General features: G+C 43.1%; 1 protein-coding gene across 3 annotated transcripts in view; it reads left to right on the plus strand.

Moving 5' to 3' along the window:
* The first annotated feature begins 3510 nt into the window (after positions 1–3510).
* The window catches only part of LOC105453418 (zinc finger protein 845-like), a 56459-nt gene continuing 50407 nt past the window's right edge, over positions 3511–9562 (plus strand). For all 3 annotated transcript variants that reach the window (XM_011695365.1, XM_011695366.1, XM_011695364.1), the window contains exon 1: positions 3511–3602. The gene's annotated coding sequence lies outside the window, so the exon portion shown is untranslated. The remainder of the gene's footprint in view (positions 3603–9562) is intronic.

Raw genomic sequence — 9562 nt, forward strand, 5'->3', positions numbered from 1 at the left:
CTTCTTTTTTTCGATATCTATTTATTTATAGAAAAATTTCTATATTTAATACGATCAAAATACGATTTTTCTATATTGATCGTTAAGCATTGTGTATACATAGAATATTTATTTTAAAATTGTACAATTTTCTTGCACGTAATATTCGTAATTTTCTCGCACGTAATATTCGTATGTAGAGTAAAAAAAGTTACCCAATTAATTTGTCAATAATCTATTGTAAAATATCCTAAAAATAGTCTCTTTACTAACTCATGTATTTTATGCGTCACGTTTCACCTCCTACATTTAATTAAATTGCTAAAATTACTCAAGCAATTGACGTCGCACGAGCGACATTTGTCTACAACAAAATAGCGCTTTTCGATTTTAATTTATCGCTGTCAACGATATATTTTTTACCAGTAAAACTGAAGGAAATTTTTACCGGTAAAATTTTCCTTAAAAAAAAAATTTTTTTTCAAAAGTGTCGAAACGCCCGAAGCTTTCCGCGCGTTGAGCGCGCTAGAATGATCACCTCGGCTCAATAACATACATTTTCTATTTCTTTAATCATCACGTTAAAAGTTCTCTTGCACGATAATGTCCACCGTGCACGACAGCGGCGTAACTTAGGAACTCCGGCGGCGAGATACGCGTGAACGCTAAACTGGTAGTAAAAGACATTCTACGACTTTATGGAAGTTCCCTTACGATCGCCTAGGCATTTTCTTCGTTTTTAATTAATCCATAAACACGCGCGCTGCAGAAATGCGATAAATCGTCGGGGCTGTGTGCGCATCGAGAATTTTATTCCGACGTGACGGCGCGGCGCCCAGTGAACGGGATGACGATCATCGGACAACACGGTTCAATCCGCGCCCGCCGTCTCGCATCGCTTGAATTTTCGTTACGCGTCAAACATTCTCATGAGCCACGGCGGCGCGGAGGAGGAAGTAGGTAATTAGTCACGTCGGGAGAAAATAAACGCGGATAATCCAGGCGCGTGGAATTCCCCGCGATTACTCCCGAAATCACGCCGCATTCCACGTGGTATTCCACGTGGCTCCGCGCGTTCGCTCAACGAATCAGCGACGGTGGAACGCCGGCTTCTCGATCGAACTCCGTCACACGTGAATTGCCGTATCTTCCTCGCGCGGGAAGAATTTCGTGAAAATCGAGTGCAGATGAAAATTCAAATGATCAGATGAGTTTCTTAATTAGTAAAAAAAATCAGCGACAATTGATGCTGCAATTTCTCGACTTGGAAAATTCGGAGGAAAAAAAACTATGCGTTTCGTTTCATCGCTTTCCGATCGGCTCGATCGGCGAACTTCCTACGCCTTCCACCGTCGCCGTTTAAAAATCTTGGCTCTGTTTCGATTCAACTCACATTTCATGCGTTGCGGTGCGTGCTGTTTCCTTCGGGGCATCTGCGTCCTTCGGGAGTGCTCGATTATCCGTGCGGCCTCCAGTTCTCTTCGCCTTTCAACTGCGATCGGTTGGTCCCCAAAAAGTCAAGCGGTCGGGAGCACCAAAAGAGAGAGAGAGAGAAAGAGAGTATCCTTCGAATATCCCCGGGATAACGGCCACCTGGGGGGTAAGTCTTGCCTCCTCTTCCGATTTTCACACACTTGAAGTCACCCAACCGGCACGTGTCCCGACGACCACTACCTCATCGTGATCGCCGACGACCCGCTCGTCGTCAGTGACGCGATCCTCGCGATCGCCGTCATTCTATGGAGGGCTTAATCGCGGACACCTGTGCGTACGTAGATATGTTCACACGGAACCGATCGCGAGGCGACAACACACCTGTCAAATTTCCGGAGCACGCGATCGGAAACGTTGAAGTTCCAAGGATATCTCTTCTACTTTCTTTCTCTCACTTCTTCACAGAATCATCTGTACTCGCGTCGCCATTTCGAAGCCGATCGACGTTGATGATACTCGCGTCGGCGGCTGAATTAATTGATATTGTTGGTAAATCGTCACTGCATTCTCTCTCCACCGGTCGCACTCGAATCGCGGGTAATTTCCGATCTCGCGATACTGGACCGATTTTACTCCGTATTCGTGCACCAACCCCTGGTTCACCACTTTACTCTGCAAGCAATCAGTGTCACTCGTCACTTTCCCGATCGGTCGTCGTATTCATACCGGTACGCGACGCTCGTCTCGGACGACCGCTATCGGGATCGTGCTAAGAGATATTTCACGGATAAATCGTAGGAGGGGGAGGGAAGAATCCCGATACAACGCGCGGATAATCTCTCTACGACGCGTGATTCGCGACGACACGTCGCATCCACTCGCGACGCGCGCGCGACGCTCCGCGTATGCAAGTGTCGAAAGATCTCAAAGAAAAAGTAGAAAGAAAAGGATAATCAGATAACTATGAAACAAGCAAAAGAGAACACGTGTAGATTAAAGAGAATGAAAACGCGGCAGCAGAGAGCGGGCGAGTGAAAAGAGAAGAAAGATACGCGCGTGGGAGAGTAAGAGAGAGAAAAAAAGAGGGAGAGAAAGAAAGAGAGAGAGCGCGAAAGATCCGGAACGCGGTAGACGGAAAAGAAGCGGGGAGGAGATGGAGGTGGTGGCTACCGTCGTTCGTGGATCGCGAAATCGAGCGGGCGGCGGTCCAACGCTGACTGACTACGGACTGGCGTCGCGGCGGCAGGCCGTGTAGTGGGGGGGACCCCAGGAGTAGTAGTAGTCCTCTTTCCCTCCTCCAACGCCCGTTCTCGTTTCCTCGCTCGCCCGCTCTTCCTTGCTGGCCTCACTCGCGCCCGCTCGACCTCTCCTTCCCGCCTTCCGTCGCCCTCGTTCTTTCTCTCCTCCGCGACCGCGATCGCGTCCGCGGCCCGCGAACGAGGCGGCCGGCGCGGCGAGGCCGCGAGGAGGCGGGGAAGGGACGCGGGAAGGGATCGGCGGAGAGACATCCGCTGGACGAAGTGTACGTACCGAGTGAATGAGCGAGGCCGTGGAGGGGGAGGAGGGAGCGTGCGTCTTGTCCTCCGCGTCGCGTTCTCTCGGCTTTACCCATACACGCGCGTCGCGACGCAAGTCGACGGTGGCGCGGTGCGACGTGACGCGAGGGGGTCCCGGCCGCGCCAGCGACGGCGCAAAAGCCAGCCACTCTCGTCTGCGAATGCACCAGACGCTGGCGGATGCGCTGCCCGCTGCAACGTGGCCGCGACGTGGCACCCACGCGTCCCCTGTCGCAGCCAATGCCGCGATTCTTCTCGTTCCCGCTTTTTCGCGAGCTATCATCCGGACCGCGAGATTTTCGGACAGAGCTGTGCGAGGTACTGAATGAAAAAAGGAACCAACCTGGATCGGGAGGGCCCGTCGACGGATCTATGGGACTATAAGCATACTCGCGCGCACGGGGGAGGTCGGAAAAGGAGGCGGGGTCCTCGACTATGTCGCTCCACGAGGATGGTGCACGAGGAGGGGGAGCGCGTCTCTGTGTAGCCGTGGACGCCGTGGTGATTCTGTTGGCAGCCGCGAGCGGCGCTGTTGCACAACGAACTACGGTACTACGGCGACGCGGAGCCACACCTAGGAGTTTCTCGAGATTTTCACGAGGAAAACCGTGTAGGAGGCTATTGCTGGTCGAGGTGAGTACTCGATCGGCATTATTGATTAGCGAATTAAGAGTGCAATTCGTAGTTAGGTCGACAAGCAAAGCTAGCGAGCGTATTACTGAATATTCCGAAATCTAACCTCAAAACGCACAGTAGCTATACAAAGCTGTAAAGTTTGTTATGTTAAAGATTCTGTACGTCATGACTGCTTTTTTCTTGTTAGATTAGTAGCAATGTTCATGTGTGTTTCATAATATGTTGCTTAATAAATATATTTGTAGTATGCAGAAATATATAATGATGTTAATTTAATTGAAAATTGTTGAGATTGTTAGTGGAAATTGTTTAATAGAAAATTAGACATTAATTGCAAAGCTGTTTCTCCTATCTAAATACAAAACATACATTAGAAAGTAATGCTATATTAAAGTTGCATAAAACTTTAACTGCATTCAGCAGTTTAAAAGTTTTGCCTAACGTTTCATTTTTATTAAAATACATTTGTTTTTACTTATAAAGCGTTGCATTTATTAAATATTTTTTAATATGCTGAAAAATCGTATTTGTTTAGTTAATATCGGAAGTTAGTGAACAGTTAACATATGTTGAAAAATTTGAAAAATGTTTTCATTATATTAAATCTGATTTGTATTTCCTCAAATAGGTATAATAAAAATAGTGTCCGATATGATACATTATCTTTCGGCTTACTTAGATTCGAGTTGCTATTAAATGTCTGCGATCTCTTTTATATTAACTATAACATTTTTAGGACCAGTATTGTTTATACAAATAATTTTTACAAAAATTTCATATTTATAATTTTATTCACTCGACTATCACTCAAAACAATTTAAATATAACGTAGAAAATGTTATATCAGCATTGATAAATTATAAAATTTATCACTATAAAAACCACATAATAAGATGCAATTATTCTCAATGTCTTCTGACAAAAGATATATGTTAAATGGGTATAATTCCTTGAGAAACTTTATTCGTCGTTTCTGAACAATTACTGTCATAGCTTTCTTCACTCAATGATTCGTTGCTCCCTCCAAGTCTTTCTGAATCTCATTCGGAAAAAAATTCCTCAAAAATATTGTTTTAAAAAAATTCAGCGATCCGTACTGTCTCAATTTGAGAGCTCGTTTTGGCGGGCACCAGTGGAGGCGCTGGCAACACCGGCGATGTTGCGGGGTGAACCTGGGTGAACCGTACCAACTGGTGGGCAGTCTCCGCCTACCAGGCGGAGCCCGCATGATCTATAGCGTCATAGAACACCCTTGCCGTCGTGGTAGGAACCGAACGGCGACGCCCACAGTGCGGAACGTGCGCGCTGCACCCCCGCCGCCGTCGCCGTCGCCGCCGCCACCACCGTGGACCGCGGATGTTTATGCTCCTGCCGCCGTGTCTCTATCTAGTCGTGGTCCTGGCACTGCGCTGTTTCTTTCCTGTCGTCGTCGTCGTCGTCGTCGTCGTCGTCGTCGTCGTCGTTGACGGCACTACTGCTACCGTCGGCATACACTCCCCGGCTTATCCTTCGCTCCTTCCATCCGGCACGCGTTCATTACCGCTAAACATTTCTGTCAATTAAAAGTGCACCGACGCCCAATTTATCGGTCGTCTGTCGTTCCGGGCGAGCTTGCGCCGCGGATCGGATATTAACGAGGCTAGCTTCGGATTTTTTTCTTCTTTTTTTTCCATCTTTGTTCCTGCTTTTCTCTGCTTTTTTTTTGTTTTCTGGCGCACTTCCTGCTGGATTCGCAAGGGTATAGCCGTACTTATGGGCTTTTCGTTAGCGCGCATGCAGATGTACCTTGGTTTATGATTATGGCGCCTGGCTCTCATTTTCACGGAGACAGAAGCGTTCCAAAGGGAGGCAACATTTTTCCGCAATGCAATGCGAGTTTTTTTTTCGGAGCACGTATCGGTGGATATGTTCGACAGGAACGACAGGTATAATATAGACATTTTGTGTGCAATAAAAATGTACATGACATGGATAATTTTCAGCCATTATTATTTATAAACTTGATTTTATCTCTATACAATCATAATTATGATTTATGCGTTATATATACATATATGAATTGTATTATATCATGCATGATCTAAAAAAACCCCTGAACTGAAGGTAACTAATTGAATATATGAAAATTAACATGTTTTTTTTGTTTTACATCATACAATTTCTACTATCATAAATAAAAAAAGGAAAATATTTTATGATGAAATTAACATGCGGACTATTTAAATATCCATATTAATAATTTTACAATATAATTTTCTTTATTCTACGGATTACTAAATATTAGATATATTAACTTTATAATAGAGTTATTTAATTTTTATATATTTTTATTTAAAAAAGGTTAAAAATAATTTGAATGAAGATATTTTTTTTATAGAAAACCTCCTTGTTTCTCATCTTATTTATACAACTTTGTATAATTTGTCAACTTATGTTAAACTTATCTTCTAATTGCACTTGCTAATTTTTTTTAACTTTTTTTATATTTACTGTCGATAAAGATTTGCATCTGAGCTTTTGCGAAATTACAAGGAAAAATATAAAAACTATTATAAGACGCACATTTTATTTGAGCAACAATCGCGTTGTTTTCGGAGAACAGATTACGTCGTTTTTGTTACGCATTAAATTTGACGCCGGCGATTTGATCATCGTTCAATCATGCGATTCAAATTGTTTATTTATAGATAACTTATTGGATAATTTTAACCGCAATCTGAATTCGTAGTTTTTTTTAGAAATGCCACATTTATATATTGAAATATTTGTCAAAATTTACGAGATAAACAAAGCAGTAGTCAGAGGTAATAAATAGAGATATATCAAATAAATATTTTAAAAAAACTTTCATTTCTTCATTTACGGCGGCTTAACAAAGCCAACATGTCAATTAATAAACAATCGAGCTGAATTGATCGTTATTCAAGTTTAATATATATCGTTCAGCATATTTTCGAATATTTCAATATCTAATAAAATGCAAATTAAATATTTGTAAAATAAATTCCGTTAGAAAAAATGATTTTATGTTTTTTTGCTTGCATTAGTATTTTCTAGCATAATTCGTAAAAAAATCTAACTTTTTAATATATTGTTAACTTTGTCACGCCATCGACGAATCTGAAAACAAATACAATTTCTCAGTTTGATTTTTAATATACGCACATCAAAAGCAACGGCCAGCTTATAAGACACATTCGTAAAAATATTGCGAGCATATGTGAATTGCTTATACATATGTGTGAGCGTTGCGATGTAAGATTCATTCGCGATACCGCATTCGCGATATTTGGCTCAAAGAGGTGAAAGGCTAGCCGAGTGTGCCGACAACAACGTCCGCTTGCCGAAGAAAGTACGTATCTCGCAGTCACCTTAGATTCATGAAATAAATTCTTCAATAAATCATTAACTTGTATGTTTGACGGCTCTCATAACTTTGCGATAACTTTCCTCTGTGCGAAAGGTTCCGTCCAGGCTAATATTTCTTCCGACGTCTTACCAACGGTAAACTTTATCCAACCAGTGCAACTCGGAGCGTTGTATACACGGTCAGTACGGGTCGGAAAACGATATGGGCCGCGTTCCCCAAGGAAAACAGCTAATGTCACGATTATGCGTTTCATTTCTTTTAAAATACTGCTGTTGCCTCGTTAAAAACGGAATTAATCATTAATATTGAAGGATCAGCGGGACCGCCACAGACACACAAGCACAATTTTTGAGTAACATATAAATTAAACGAAATATTCCGTAGCCTATAATTTGACCAAATATATGTAAACAATTTTCCAACGACGAAAAAAAATAAACTTTTCTTTACGATTATGCAACACCGTGACGGAGCGGCATGAAAAACGATCTCATGTATGCGTAACGCAATAGACGCGTCTGCGTCTCCTACCGTTGACTGCGGGGGTTCCTTTTACGAGCGCTGCCGATGTCGGTAGACGCACCCGGAGGCACTAAACTCGCGAATATTTCGAAAGGCAGCCCGTTATGCAATGACAATGTGGGTCAGCGCACAAGCCCGTCGCGCATTAGATTCATGTGTGCGCCCGCCTGTGTACGTGCTGTGTGTTTGTGTGTGCGCGTGTGTGTCTACTTGCCGGCACAGGCAGACCCCTGCGGGGCCGAAATAAGTGCACCTCGTAAAATAAAGTCCCCTCTCTCTTAGAGCTATCCTCTGCTGTATCCGCGGTGGCAGCGCCGATCTTACAGTATCGCGACAATCCTCCTAGATCTCGATTCCCCGTGCGCGTCGAAATCCACGTGGGCGCGCGAGCGTGTGTTTGCTGTCAGTCCGAGCCGTCAATCTGTCAGATAACAATAGGGGATATCGATAATCCTGATGTAACGCCATGTCGGTGCGATACCTGGACGGAGCAGCATTCGGTTTTACTATGTTTTATTATTGACGACACTTTATTCTGTCAATCCATTCAATCTTACGCGCTTTGTAATTCTACTGGAGACTTATTACGGTTTGTCGCAGAGCACTTTACTGTTTCTTTCGATGATCTACGCTATACGGAAATTTTTCAGAAACATAGACGCAATAAGTGCGATAAAATAATCTATTTAATTTAATATTATGTATACGGAAAGGACGGTTTTTTTCCTGAAGTACTTAAAAAACTTAGATACATATTTGAAAATAATTTTGTTGAATTATCAAAAATAATCATGTAGGATGTTGCGGGTTACTAAAATAAACATCAAAACTTTTTACAGCATTGCTCACCATGCTTGAGTTTTCTATATAATTATTTCGATGGTTTATTAAAATTATTTTCGTAAATAAAAAAAAATATATACATATATTATACATTATATATATATATATTATATAATTTATATCTATATATTTATATTTGTATATAAAAATAAAAATTTTACAGCGGCAATAGGAATGTAAAGTCGAGGTACAGGATTGCATGTACGCAAAGTCCGCATCCCTTATTGCGATATATTTATGCCAACGCTACGGAATTTTTACATTCGGCACGTCCGACAAATTCCACTGATTTGTTTGAAAAATCCTAACGCCACGCGGCGCAATAAGAATTTTGCCCGGCGAATAGCGAACTGACGTTTCGCGTGGGCGGTACATGCCGCGTGTGCGATTGTGTGTCTATATGATCGCGGATAACACCATACGACGGACGCGTACGCACACGGCACGCTTGAAAATAGATCTACTATCGACATTTCGCTTCTCGCGGCCATAAATTCGGCTGAAAAAATTGCGTATACGAAATAGTTTACAGACGTCGATTGCCGCCAGCTAAATACCCCGCGTTTGTTGCCGAATCGAATTGCATCTGTGCGAGAGTTACATGCGTTTACATTTATTTTTTTATCGCGTTTCGCGCATACTCCCCCTCCTCCTCCTCTCCATCGCTCTCTTTCTCTCTCTCTCTCTCTTATTTTTCTCGATTCTGCCAGAAGAAGAAGCGCGTATCTTTTTATCATTTATCTTAATACGCAGCGAGAGATGATAGGGAAATTCGTTAGAATCGCGCCATTCACCGAAGAGCAATTTTCGGACTGGCGCGCAAATTGGGGAAGAGGGTGAAGGACGAGGATGACTTCTTCTTCTGTACGATGCGCCGCGCAAAGAAAGCGTCACAATATCTCTCTCTCTCTCTCTCTCTCTCTCTCTCTCTTTCTTTGTATTTCTTATATTATTATTATGTTACTATATTTTTGTGAAATTGTGTGTAAAATTCACGCGCACGCGCTCGTGTGCACGCGCGTGCGTGAGAACAGCGTGAAAATCACCTTCTTCTTCCAGGCATTATTGCGGAAGAGGTGCTCTATGCTTGCGACGAGAACACCATAGCAGCAGCCGGTGGATCCGCCGCCGGCGGTGAGCTGGGATTAGCTAATCCTGCCGTGCATTTCTTTAGGTAAATGAAATCTTGCAGCACGGATGGTGAGAATCTTGCGTGTTCTTC

This window comes from Wasmannia auropunctata, unplaced genomic scaffold (genome assembly GCF_000956235.1).
Source record: "Wasmannia auropunctata unplaced genomic scaffold, wasmannia.A_1.0 LD336000.1, whole genome shotgun sequence".
In the NCBI taxonomy this organism is placed as follows: domain Eukaryota; kingdom Metazoa; phylum Arthropoda; class Insecta; order Hymenoptera; family Formicidae; genus Wasmannia; species Wasmannia auropunctata.